Source organism: Myodes glareolus, chromosome 24, assembly GCF_982192425.1.
Source record: "Myodes glareolus chromosome 24, mMyoGla1.1, whole genome shotgun sequence".
Classification (NCBI taxonomy): Eukaryota; Metazoa; Chordata; class Mammalia; order Rodentia; family Cricetidae; genus Myodes; species Myodes glareolus.
The window spans coordinates 38,076,409-38,091,332 of record NC_142049.1 but is presented as its reverse complement, the minus strand read 5'-3'; the positions used below and the strand labels follow the sequence as shown (position 1 = coordinate 38,091,332).

The 14,924-nt window shown below is 37.3% G+C and overlaps 1 long non-coding RNA gene across 2 annotated transcripts in view; it reads left to right on the top strand.

Annotated features, from left to right (window-relative positions):
* Positions 1 to 4,977, top strand: part of LOC148118173 (uncharacterized) — a 31,441-nt gene extending 26,464 nt beyond the window's left edge. Inside the window, exon 4 of one of the 2 annotated variants that reach the window (XR_015736334.1) lies at positions 350 to 4,977. This is a non-coding gene — a long non-coding RNA (uncharacterized LOC148118173). The remainder of the gene's footprint in view (positions 1 to 349) is intronic. The other variant, XR_015736335.1, reaches the window with a different exon arrangement.
* Positions 4,978 to 14,924: the final 9,947 nt, after the last annotated feature.

Sequence of the window (14,924 nt, the reverse complement as noted above, 5' to 3'; positions counted from 1 at the left end):
GATAGAAAGTCAATAAGCTTTGGAAATTGTCCTTGTTTATCAGTGGGATTACATTATTACAACCTGGTATTAAAATAGACATATCTCATACTTGTCTTCAACGACTTTCAGCATGGTCCATTAATCAGACCTGGGAAAATATTACTGAAAATTACAAATTATCATATCCTGTATGCCCAGATATTACATATCATAGTTTACAATATCAACCATTAATCTGGTAGACTTGTTTGGAAAAATTTGGCAAAATAGTTCAAAATAAATAGATCCATTGAGGAGCATATGGTCAATTTATTAACACATGTTCTGAATGGAATATTATCACTTGTGATTTGCTTAATGCTACCAGGTTGAATTGAGCCGAGAATGAAATGATAACTGGAAGACATCTTCTGGCACGGGGAGATAGAGGAATCAGTGATAATCGCATTGCCTTACTCACAGCTCCTACTGCAATTCAGAAGATTGTTCCTGCCTTAATACATGTTCAGCTTTTAAATGGCTCATTTTTTGCAACAGTAGTATCTGCTTCTACTTACAAATTTCCCTTATTTGGAAGTACTAATATTACTGATTGTTTGCCAATACCACATGTATTTTTGTTGGAAGAATTAATTCTACAACTGGAATTGATTGTTATGATTGTCAATTAAATTTATATATTAATACCTTTGATGAGTTTAACCCTCATAAGTTGGGAAACAGTTGCTTGGTAGACCAAGCATAGATGAAAATATACTTTCTCTGCCCATTTTTCAAATGTTCTGTCAGAATCTGTACCCTATAAAGAAGTGGCCTTTGAGTTCTGTTCATCACACATCATCAGGCATAATGATGGAAGTGCTTTGCTTTTGTATACTTTTCCTTTCTTTCAGTGTATTATTTTTATTTAATTTGGCCAATACCCAAAACCCTACTAAAAGTTTTATTTTGCTTTCCTTATGAATGCCATGGAGGCATTAGCAATGTGTCCCCTACCTTCTTCCCTTGTAAGCATCCTTGCTTGGCTTATTAATTTTATTTCACTTGGCTCTTTTATTCTAAGTTGATGGCATTGATAAAACAACAGTTGCATGAGGCAACTAACACGTAAAGTATACAAGAAAATTTAAACTATACAGGTCGATTAACATAATTAGACAGGGCCAACATTAAAAAAATATGACAATGTTTAACTGGTAAGATCATGCACACATGAGGTCCACAGATAATTGCCTTTAAACTTGGTGTAATGGGCTGGTTAGCGAGATTCAGGTAATGGGAGGATGTATATTTATGTTAAGCATGCTACCTAAGACAGGAACAGAAGCAAAAACAGTTTTGTCTTCCTATGATGAATAAGGGTGGGACTACAGGAGTTTTTCCCAACCTAAAACGGGGACAGTCCCCTCAATTGACTTTCAGCTGTCTAAAATAAATAAAAATAAAATGTGGAACCTGTGGGAGACTTACTGCTCCCTGAATCAGCTTCTCCCAACCTGTTGTGCTTCGCTTCTCATTCTGTTCTGATCTGTCAAATACTAACTCTGCAAGGAGTTATTGATCCATTGTTCCCATGTTCTGAACATTGTGACTGTTCTTTATGTTGAGTTAGGAACCTTAAGCCTGAAGATTAGATCATGGTTAGGTTGTCAATGTGTTGCTTAGTTACCCATGTTCACAAGGAGAATTGTCTTCTTTCCCTTCCTCTATATTATTCCCTGGAATAAGCAAGACTTGATCAGAATCCTGTCTTGTCTCCAATGCCTGTGTCTCTTGTCGCATCCCATTCTCACTAACCCCTATAGGGTCTCATTTGATTTACCTGAGGGGCAGTGCAAAATTTGTTATATATAGGGCTTATTCTGATAATTTTAGTATAGACATAATTTTAAAGAAAAAAACAGAATTGAGTATAAAGTAACATAAATACAGTACTCATGTATAAAATTCTAAACGACATTAAGAAAGTAAACACATACATGCATATGTATGTATAAATATAATTATGTATAATCAATCTCATACATGTACATATACATAAACTTATATAAACAATAGAAAGTAATATAGGCTTCATAGTATATTAGGAGAGACATTGTCAAGCTGAACTTCTTATACTCTGAGGCATATCAGCTATTTCTCACTCAGATCAAAATAGTGTGTCAATATATTTGTTTATTGCTTGAAGTCATGGCTACAGGTACAAAACTAGACATTCACAGACCATTTCAAACATATGCTTATAATGATAAAACAGTGGAAAGAACTTTCTTTGGAAGTTTCTACATACATTGATCAGTATAGAATGTTAATACATTTCCTTTTATGAGTAATTTAAATCAGATTGACTCTTTGTTCTATGATTGCAGATTAATCCTCCTATTAGCTACATGACAAAAAGAGAAAATAGTAAGAACTCTTCAGAAATATTTTCATCATAAAAGTCAAAAACTCAGGACCAAAATCAAGTAAATATTGTTTTTAAGATGATATGATGGAAAGAATAACTCAAATAGCCTTAATGGCTAGGAATCTATGACAAAAATTGTGCCAGACTTTTATAATAATGATATATTTTATTCTTGCATCATCTAATGCAATATTGATATGCTCATATATCTGAGAATCATTTGAACCTCATAAGAGATGTTCTTTCATACTATTAGGAAAATAGCATGTGCAGGAAAGATTTTTTCTATAGAAAATAAAATGCTATTTAGTACTATATTTTGATGTTTCATGTCTGTAAACTTACTTGAAAGCTTCATATACTTACATTTTAAGGATGGCAGAAATATTGTGACAGATTCAAATGGAGTCTTTTGATTCTAAAGTACCAATATTTACCAGTCTCAACATTACTAGCATACATACAGGTTTAGAGTCTGAGATGAATTTACAAGATAATATATGCATTTTTTCAAAGCATATAAAAACAAGACACACAATAACAAAGAAATCTATTCTGTTAATTATTTTCAACTGAAGTATGTAATACTAGCTGCCATCATTAATAAACACTTGATTTCCCAAGTTTATGCTGTCTGATTTCCTTATTAGGAATGGGAATAAATTATGAAAACATCATGTACATGAGAATTTATATGGAAAAACACAAAGACTTGTTCAGCCAAAACAGCAAATTTGAGCGTGTGAGAACCTAAAATGCAAGAGGATGGTAAGAAATATGTTTCCTCTTCTTTTCCTTATTCTAAATGCAGAGTATTTGGTGACTGATACAGAAGTGCTTACAGATTTTACTATATAACATTTTCAATGAGTCTAAGTTTTTATGTAAAAATAACCCTGCAATGCCATACCCATGAATAGAGTAAAGGGCATGACTCCCCATGATGCTGTCAGATCCTGAAACCAGAATTGATATATTTCCTTGCACATACTGCAGTGTTTCAAAACAGAGAAAGTGGTACTACAAGTTTAAAGAGAAGGAGAATTTTCATAAACAGGGATAGACATGATGCACATACAATAACAAGAGACTCAGAACTGTGAAAGCAGGAATAAACCATTACCTGACTGCTAATATCCCTGGCCTTTTTCTCATAAAGATGTCAAGAGCAGTGTGCCAGGTATGGGCCAGTGTACATTCAGGGTTCAGGTAAAAACATTTGGAGCAGAGAAGTAGCAAATTCCCAGAGACTGACTAGGAAGGGCCTGGCAATATTGTTAGCTCTCCTTGTTTCTGACTGAAGGAGTGTGTGCATTCAAATTTTTCCCTGAACAATGAGGAGGGTGATCTCAAATCCACCAATAGGAACAAAGCCTGTGGTTACCTTGGAGAACTCCATCAGAGCTGCTGACTCCTTTCTCCCCCATCTCTATGTTTCCTCTGACAGAAAAAAATGAAAGTAAAGCGGACGACAGGAAAAAATGTAGTTTACCTAGGACCAGAATCCAATTATCAAAAAGGAGAAATCATTGTGAGTTAACTAGGATGTGATCACATATCGGACTTCTTGGGTCTGTATTCTGCCTATCTACCTGAAAATTTACATTTCTCCCTGCTGATGGATCATTGTGATACTGTGCTGCCGATTGCGGTTTCCTGGTATCACATTCAGAAATGTCATGTCAGGACCCTAGCATACTGATGGGAGAATCAGACACTTGAAATTTTCATATTCCAGGTACCTGAGGCAATTTAACGACATAGCAATTATCTTAGTGTGGCCTCCAAAGATGCATAAGATCAGCACAATCGGATTGTTGTCTGGTAGAGACATTTTAAGAAAATCTTCATTTCAGAAAATACAGAACCTAAGGCTAACCTAGGAATCACAGATTTTATGGCTGAATCAGTGGCTTCAGACTAGAGCACATTTCCTGCACTGCAAACAGAAAAGGGTGACTCTTCGCAAAAATTTCTTGCTTTCCCAATTGCTTCTGTATCCTGCAGTTCTCTGGGACACATTTTCTTCTCTGGTGTTGTTTTCCATGAGGCTTTGACTAAAGTTCAGCTTTTAGCAGGACTTTAGTCAAAGCCCCACTGGCAAAATTCCTCAGTGCAGACCTTTTCATGCCATGTAGGAGCCAATAAGGAGAGTGATCTCAAACCGAGGACAAGAAAGCACAGGACTCCATTTAACAAGATTATGTCATCCAGAACAGATGAGTCATCTGTGTCTCCCTCCTTCCCGAGCAGTTGACAGGGAACACAGGATAAAATTTAATTTACCCTTGTTCAGCCTCTAGTTAACAATCTACAAAACTGTCAAAATGTGACAAGTTGAGGGAGCCAGCAGCCGTTTTTGCCTCGAATCTGCCTATATACATATAGAACTTCCTTCTTGTCTGGAGATTTTTGATTGTGAATCTGGGTTGCCTATGTATCTGTCTTCTGATTTTTTGTGATTAGTTTTTATGCCTGTTTATATGTGTGGTTTTTATGCAGTCGATGTATAATTCAATGTTACTCATAATAAGATATAATGAATTTTATACAAATATAATATACAACTAAAACCAAATTTTGAAGTCAAGATATCTTTAAAACATATATATATATATATATATGTGTGTGTGTGTGTGTGTGTGTGTGTGTGTGTGTGTGTGTATAGCACCACATATTATGAAATCCCTCTCCCTCTGTACTTAACTCATTTAAAGTCTGTTGTTATAGTTCTTTCTGTTTGTGTGTTGCATTCATTGCTCATGAATAAGGAAAGTGCCTTGGCCTAGTTGGTAGGACAGAACTTAGGTAGGCAGGGAGTAGACAGAACTGAATTCCGGGAAAAGGGGAAGAGTGAGAGATGCCATGGATCTCCTGGCTGAGACAATGCTGGTTAGAATCTTGCTGGTAAGCCACAGTCACGTGGCTATATACAGATTTAATAGGAATGGATTAAACTAATATGCAAGCGTTACCAATAAGAAGTTAGAGCTAATGGAACAGGCAGTGTTTAAATGAATACAGGTTTGGGTGATTATTTCAGGTGAAAACTAGATAGCAGGACGGGATATAAAAAAAGGGCTCACTCTCCATGCAACAACAGTCAAAAGTGAAAGAAAACACAATAATATGCATAATTCAGACTCCCTGTGTATTTTCTATCTTTACATGAATTATTCTTCTTTACTCATTTATTCTATTACTATCTATACTCTGTCTATTTAAAGACTTTGTTTTACTTATTTTCAAACTGATGTTTCTTTTTATAGCTTAACTGTTTTCTGACCAGGAGCATTTTTATATGCTATGTAGACATGGCTAGGACTAACTCTGCCATCTTGCCTGTGAGTTCCACTCAGTCCATCATGGTGAAGGCATGTTTACTGCCTCTGAGAGCCTTTCTCTCAGACCCAGAACCAGGCCTGGGTCTCATCAGGTTTTTTTTTTTGCCATTAAGTAAGGTGAAACACTCTTCTCATAAGCCCCAGTTAAATGCTCTCTAGCCAGACCTCCAGAAAGAATCATGAAAAATCTTCAGATTTTTTTAACAAAGTGGCACAATAATCATGGGTGCAATGAAATAACTAAGAGTATTATGATAAGGGCATGTTTTGGAAGAATACCCCACATGTCTTTAATGGACTAGAAACTGAGACTAAAATGATTACAAAACTACGCAGAAACAAATTATCTTCCTGTTAAAATCATATAGAAATAAACTGATTCCTAGTCATATATTCTCATACCTATATATTTGTGCATCAGGAGAAACTCACCAGAAGTGTTACTTCTGAAACTAGATGGGAAATTACTCAGTGATGTGATACAAAGGTCACCCATGGTAAAACAACCAAGATTGCTATATGATGGAAACCTTCCATGAACTTTCTAGCAGTCTTTAAATCCTGTCACAAATGTATCCACACAAATGCTGTCTTTCTTTCAAAAATTTATTTGCAATCACTAAGATTCCAATGAAATCTCATCATCATTGTTTTCTAGTAACTCAGTTTCACCACTTCCTTTTCTTGTCTCTCTCTTATTTCTTCAACGTAGCATATCCACATTATAGAGAGTAATTTTTGCATTACAATTACTCAATTAAATCGTCCCCAAAATTCCCAACTGTATAAATATACTGTTCCAAGAAATTGTAGGAAAACTATGAATTTGCTGTGCCAGTATCAAGATCCAGAAAGTATTTGAGTCTTTCTTAAACATCTGCTTATTGTATACTATGGTTCCAAGTGACCCAGGTAATGTCTGTATTTCTTCTCACACCACATTCCCTCACACATCCAGCACCCATATTTGTGACATTCAAGGGAACCATCTCTGGTGACAGTGGCACATGCCTAATGATTGATATGTAGTATATCAACATTGACTGCTACTTAGTGCTATTCAATCGGGTTTTTGTTAAAGGGATGGGCAGCTTGGAAATGTAATATAGCCAGAGCATGACTAGTAAGGACCTGCTTTGCTGAAAGTGTTATTAACGCTCCTTGCCTCAGTCAGCAGAAGGGTAGCCTTTGCTGACAGAGCATGATCCAATTGTTCCTGGAGTATGGACCAATGAAGAGAAAAATCTATATTCCTGTTACCATACTTCTCTAATGTCCTGGAATTGTACAATAACAGCATGCCTAATTTACAAACAAGTATTCTAAAAAATGACTTCTAGGTTTGCAAATTTTCAAATGAACATATTCCTGACTGAGACTGCTACCTGACTGTCTCTGATTTCAATGTAACCATAAAAGCAAAAAATTAGGATAATGAGTATAAATAATAGACCACATAGTTAACCACTCTAAAGATCATTGTATTCTATTTACTCACCAAATATGATACGGTCTTCTGTAAACAGCAATGTTAAATTATCTTTTCCTAAGAATAGATAATAATGTCAACAAGTGGGCAAATGTCTGGGTTTTTCTTCTGTAATCTTTAAGCATATAAGGTAATAAGTGCAGCATGGAAGAAAATCCATGCCAAAAAAAAAGGATGAAACATGTGGGCAAATTTAAACAATGGAGACCTACTCAGTGGTAAAAACAAAGACATCTTAAAATTGCAAGCAAATGAATATCGATAAAAATTTATTCTAACTGAGGTAACTCAGACCAGAATGATGAGGATGGTTTGTACCAAATCATAGGTGAAGAAAAACAACAAAGCAAAGAATAGGGAACCTCTAGTTCAGTACCATAGAGAAGCTAAGTAATAAGGGGAACATTAAGGGGAAAAATTGATAACCATGGGAATCGGAAAATTACAAATATAATGAGAAAAATGGGAAAATATGGGTGCAGTGAAAGGGGATGCAGAAACTAAGGACAAAGAGAGAAAAGGAGAGGAAAAATCTTGAAGGAACAGGATTGTTGAGATGGGGGATTGAAGAGACAGAGAGCAAGGGAAAAGATTTAGTCATTGGCAGAAACATTATGGGAATAGCTAAAGATGGAATTGGAGGAATTCCCAGGAATTCCCAAGGATGACCCCAACTAAGACCCTGTATATTATGGGAGGGAGTACTTGAACAGCCTTTGCCTTGTTGTTGGATTGATGACTATCTTAAAAGTCATCATAGAACCTGCATTCAGCAACTGATGGAAGCAGATGCAGAGATCCACAGACTATCACTGCTCTGTGCTTCCAAAGTACAGTTGAAGAATGCGGTGCATGAGAATATATGCAAAGGGATTAAGGGCATTATTGGAATACCCACTGAATCAGTTTACATGGGCTAATGGAAGCCACCTAAAACCTCTGGCCTGAGAGTGAGGGAACCAGCATAGTACCAAACTAAGTGCTCTGAATGTAGGAGAGACATGTATGGCTGGAGCAGACTTTAGGGTCTGGGCAGTGGGACCTGGACTTAAATAAAATTAAAATAAACTATGAAATGCTAATATGAAATAAAACAAATACCTAAGAAATTGCCTGTTTTCCGGATGTGTCTTTCTAATGTACCAGGTAAACCATATGATTCAAGCAATAAAAGTACATAAAAATCAAAAGAGAACCATTACATATAAATTAGTGTTATTTAAATGTGATTTTTCTTTTGAATAATTGCAACAGACAAAAAACAATGTGTACTACGGGAATATTTTCCTGTACTGGGTTTTCTTTTTCTCATTAGAAACAATTAAAGTCACAGTGTTTTTAGTCTTTAGATTGTTTTATATGCTTACTTCATGTCACAGAATGGGTTGGGCATCCTGACTAAGAAAATGGGCCCGATCATTAATCCCATACTTTAAGGCACTTGTACATCACAGCCCAGCTTGTGGTTAGATATTCAGCATCAGCTCAGTGGGTTAAAATTCCATGCTCATGTGGTTGTTCTTTAGTTTCTAGACATGAGCATTCAGGATGTAATCATTACTGAGTAAGCGACATAAGTAAGGAAAAATATATATTTCAGAATAAATACACAAACATGTTACTATATGCCCCCATTATTATGAGAAAATTTAATCATAAAATTTCTCAAGTTGCTAACAAGGATGGCACTTTATGTCTCCATCAGCATTTAAATAAAATGTATTGAAAGGTAGTGTGTATTAGCTATTCAAAAACAGGTTATGTAATATTCCTTTATATTTTGGGATTATATGTCATTTTGATTGACTTAAGAAATATCTTTAGTAGACTTTGGCTCAGCAAGACTCTAGACAGACTGTTGTGTGTTTGTTAGTATGCATTACCAGTGTTTCCACAGTTCTTTATTGGTTCTTCATATGTAATTATGAATTTAAATGAGATACTATTGATGAATCACTGAAAAGGTGGAATTTATATAATTGCTTTCTTTTTATTCATTTTGCATTTTACACTTCTCACAGTGACTCCTCTTCCCTATGCTTGCTGCCCCAAAACATATTCTCATCAATTGGTCCCAAAGGTAAGGCCACTTATAAGGAGGAAACATAGCCTGGCACATTAAGCTGGGGCAGTTCCTAAACACTCCCATATGAAGATGAGTTAGGCATCCCAACATAGGGAATTGTCTCCAAAAATTAGATCTTGAACCAGAAACAGATCCTGCTCCCCCTCCAAGGCCCCTTAAATATACCAAGCTGCACATCTGTCTCCCACATACAGATCACCTAAATCTGTGGAATACAGGTTTCACAGCTATTGGTGTAGAGTTCATGATTTCCCATGAGCTTGGTTTAGTTCTCTGTAAGTTTCCCTCTCAGGATCTTAAACCTCCCTTGCTTCTATAATTCCTGCTCATTTGGCATTTTATTATTTCCTCATACCATTGAAATGCTTCTCCTACCCAAGACTCAGTACTATATTCTAATGTCTCAAAATTTATTGTATGTGAGGTCAGTTCACCAATTGGTGCTGATCTGATCCTCAAAGGCCCAAGAATCTTTGTGCATTGTAAATTGGAATTTTCAAAGGCCAGAGATTCTAAAAGTATATGTCTTTCTTCAGGTCTGTTACTTCTACTTATAAAACCTTAATTTTTATAAAAGGTCAATATAGGATTCTTTCTTGACCTGCTTAACCCTAGTATACTATTCAATTCTCTTACTTGATTCATGAATCCTCTCCCAAACAAATGCTAAGTAAGTGTGAGTCATAAGACAATATTACTTGTTTTATTTCCTTTAGATTACTCATACCTACAAGTTGTCATTTATATTATTTGACTAACTTAGGATATTTTGCACCAGATGACTTCTCAACGGAGATAACTGGATAAGCTGTGGTTTCAATGCAGATTTCTACCAAAATTTCCAGGAAGAGCTAATACCCACACTCCTTAATGTATTTCACAATATAGAAACAGAAGAGTCATTGCCAAACTCTTTTTATGAAGCAGCAGTTACCCTGATACCAAAACAACACAAAGACACAACCAAGAAAGAGAATTACAGGCCAATCCAACTCATGAACGTAGACGCAAAAATTCTCAATAAAATACTGGCAAACCGAATCTAAAAACACATTAGAAAAATTATCCATTATGATCAAGTGGGCTTCATCCCAGAGATGCAGGGCTGGTTCAACATATGCAAATTTATCAATGTACTCCATCATATAAATTAACAGAAAGAAAAAAACCATATAATCATTTCATGGGATGCTGGAAAAGCATTTGACAAAATTCAACACCCCTTTATGATAAAGATGTTGGAGAGATTTGGGATACAGGGATCATACCTTAGTATAATAAAATTCTGAAAAGCCATTGAAAATGACACTGGGACTTGTTTCCTCTGCATATACTGGATTTTTGAGATCCAGTCTGTTTGGATACTCACCTTCCTGGACCTGGAGGAAGTGGGGAGGAACTTGAACTTCCCACAGGGCAGGAAACCCTGACTACTCTTAGGGATGGAGAGGGAGGAGGAGAGGGAGTGGGGGAAGTGGGAGGGTGTTGGGAGGAGGGGCGGAAATGTAAACTTTTATAATTTAATAAACTTTAAAAAATGGTTTTTACAGCAAGCCGCTAGCTAACATTAAATTGAATGGAGAGAAACTCAAAGCCATTCCACTAAAATCAGGAACACAACAAGGCTGTCCACTCTCTCCATATCTCTTCAATATAGTGCTTGGATTTCTAGGAAAAGCAATAAGAAAACATAAATGGATCAAGGTGATTCTAATTAGAAAGGAAGAAGTAAAACTTTCATTATTTGCAGACGATATGATAGTATACATAAGCGACCCCATAAACTCTACCAAAGAACTCCTACAGCTGATAAACACCTTTAGGAATGTGGCAGGATACAAGATCAACTCTAAAAAATCAGTTGCCCTCCTATGAAAAAAGGATAAAGAAGCAGAGAGGGAAATCAGAGAAACATCACCTTTCATGATAGCCACAAATAGCATAAAATATCTTGGGGTAACTCTAACTAAGGAAGTGAAAGACCTATTTGACAAGAACTTTAAGTCTTTGAAGAAAAAAATTGAGTAGGATACGAGAAAATGGAAAGACCTCCCCTGCCTTTGGATTGGGAGAATCAACATAGTACAAATGGCAATTCTACCAAAAGCAACCTATAGATTCAATGCAATCCCCATCAAAATCCCATCAAACTTCTTCACAGAACTTGAGAGAACAATAATCAACTTTATATGGCAAAACAAAAAACCCAAGATAGCCAAAACAATCTTATACAATAAACGAACTACTGGAGGCATTACCATCCTTAACTTCAAACTCTATTACAGAGCTACAATATTGAAAACAGCTTGGTATTGCATAACAACAGAGAAGTCAACATATGGAATTGAATAGAAGATCCAGATATTAACCCACAAACCTATGAACACCTGAATTTCAACAAGGGAGCTAAGGGTATGCAATGGAGGAAGGAAAGCATCTTTTACAAATGGTGCTGGCATAACTGGATGTCAACCTGTAGAAGAATGAAAGTAGATCCATATCTATCACCATGCACAAAAATCAAGTCCAAATGGATTAAAGATATCAACATTAATCCGACCACTTTGAACCTGATAGAAGAGAAAGTGGGAAGTAGTCTACCATACAAGCACAGGAGACCACTTCCTAAGTAGAACCCCAGTAGCACAGACAATAAGAGAATCAATGAATAAATGGGACCTCCTGAAACTGAGAAGCTTCTGTAAAGCAAAGGACACTGTCAGTAAGACAAAAAGTCTACCTTTGGACTGGGAGAAGATCTTCACCAACCCCTCATCAGACAAAGTTCTGATCTACATAATATACAAAGAACTCAAGAAACTAGACAGCAAAACTCTAATTAACCCAATTAAAAAATGGGTTTCTGAACTGGACAGAGAATTCAGTATACATGAACTTCGAATGGCCCGAAGATACTTAAGGTCATGCTCAACCTCCTAGTGATCAGGTAAATGCAAATCAAAACAACTTTGAGATACCATCTTACACCTGTAAGAATGGCTAAACTTAAAAACACCAAGAATAGTCGATGCTGGAGAAGATATGGAGTGAGGGGAGCACTCATCCATTGTTGGTGAGAATGCAAACTTGTGCAGAAACCGTGGAAATCAGTGTGGCGGTTTCTCAGGAAACTGGGAGTCAACCTCCCTCAGGACCCAGCAATTCCACTCTTTGGAATATACCCAAGAGATACCCTATCATACTACAAAAGCATTTGTTCAACTATGTTCATAGCTGCAATATTTGCAATAGCCAGAACCTGGAAACAACCTAGGTGCCTCTCAATAGAAGAATAGTTAAAGAAGGTGTGGAACATATACACATTAGTGTTTTACTCAGCTGTAAAAAACAATGACATCTTGAATTTTGCATGCAAATGGATGGAAATAGAAAACGCTTTGATGAGTGAGGTAACTCAGACCCAAAAAGAGGAATATGGTATGTACTCACTCATAAGTAGATTCTAGCCTTATAGGACTTTGAGGCTATAATTCGTGATCCTAGAGAAGCTAAATAAGAAGGTGAACCTGAAGAAAATCACATAGTTATCCTTCTGGATATTGGAAGTTGACAAGATTGCCAGGCAAACATGTGTGCACGGGGTGGGGGAGGGAGATGTAAGGGGAGTTTGTCATGGTTAGGAGTGGGGAGAGGGGAAGGATTGGGGATGGCTTGGGGGAATGAGACGCGGGGGGGGGGGGGGAAGGCTGGATATGGGAGCAGGGAAGTATATATCTCAACTAAGGGAGCCATTTTAGGGTTTGCAAGAGACTTGATTTTGGAATGATGTCACTCCAGAACTCAACCAGCAAGGACTGATGCATCACCAAGAGTCTTCCAGCAAGCGGCTTTAGGCAGGATCTCAGTTAAAGCTTAGTGGTAATAATGTCTTCTTCCCTGAACCCTCTGTGTAAGGAGCTTATAAGCCTCTGTACTCCAATAATTGTTAGCCACGTGGGCATAGCTCATATGCTCCCTGGCAACTGCAGACACTCATCAGAGGAGCTGTGGTCCAATACCAAATAAGGAGTTGTTTACTCCAAGGTGGCCTTCAGAAAGCTAAGAGCCAGCGCCATCTTTTATTCATGGTTGGGGAGCCATGTGGGGGAGGCGAGCAGTGCCCCACATTTCCCCCTACTCTATATAAAAACGCAGAAGCCGAAGGCAGGGGTCCAATCTCTGCCACAGAAGGAGCGCACTCTCTGACTGATCTGGATGTCATCCATCCAGATGGCCAGAAACCTGCCTGATGCCCTTTTTGCAAAGATGGGAGAAAGGCATCTACCCATATGCAATCAGACATGCCTTCCTCAGATGACTCAAGGTAGTCAAATGAGTGCAGTATTCTTCTGTCAGAGTGTGCAGGGCTCAATTATTGTAAGCCAAGCATCTGGGAACTGTCCATCCAGCATCCAATGCGGCTAGAGCTTGCACCATCACGTCAGTGTTGTGTTGCTGTGAGGACCTAATATTGCATATGCATCACAGACAAACAAAGGAAACTACTAAAAGGAGACAGAGTGCTGCTCTCACCCCAGCCCATTCTTTGAAGTAGCCAATGGCAGAGGTAATCCAGGAAGACAGGCTCTCCGCTAGAGTGGAATCGATTCCCGTGGAATTGATAACAACAACAGCTTCTCGAAGCTTTTCCAACGTTCTATCAAAATCTTCAGTCCCACTGCCTAGAAGATAAGAAAGCCTTGTCACTGATTTCTTTTTGGATTTTTGAGATTGGCTGTCCCTCTATAGGCCAGATAGCCTCAAACTCACATAGCCCAGGCTGACCTTGAACATGAATCCTGAGAGCTGGGTTTGCAGGCATGGTGGTACATCTGTAGGGGAGGAAACGACTTCATTATATGATGTTTGTTCTGAATGAATAAGGGAGTGAATGGGCTGTTCTGCAGGAACATGAGATAAAGTCCTGATAAAATGGTGTAACTGAGAAAAGGTTTCTCAATTTTTGGTTCATGGTTCACACTTAATGTCAAGAGTTCAAATGTCATTGAGTAATTTGCATAAATGTAAATTGTATTTGGATCTTGATCTGTGTACACACAAAATCTTACCCAAAGTAATGTGTTTCAGTTTCATAATGTAGAGTATTGATAGGGTTGTTCATTTGTTGCCCATTTTCAGAAAGGAAATAGTCTAACATGGTACACATAAAATACCAGAGATAAGGGGTAGTTCTTCATAATTCTGTACATAGAAACAAATGTAAAAAGGGCTTATAAAGATACTGTTTTAATACCCCCAAAGGTTAAAAGAAATAACCAAGTTTTGGAAATATCTTGAAAATGGGAAAAATAGCTGAATTGAAAATACTTCGTAGAAATTTAAGAAAAAACATAGATTTGGGTTTTGAAGGTGTTTTGTTTTGTTTTTCATGTTATTTTGGGGTTTTGCCGTTTGTTTTGAGACAGGGTCACATGTAGTCCAGGCTTTCCCTGTACTTCCTATGTAGCCTAGGTAAGCCTTGAATACCTGCTCCTCCTACCTCTACCTCCCAAGTGCTGGGATTACAGGTGTGTGCCACCGCCGGGGCCCATAACTAAGTCTAGATTTAAAATAATGCTAAGACTACCCTACCACTTTTTTCTTTGGCATCTT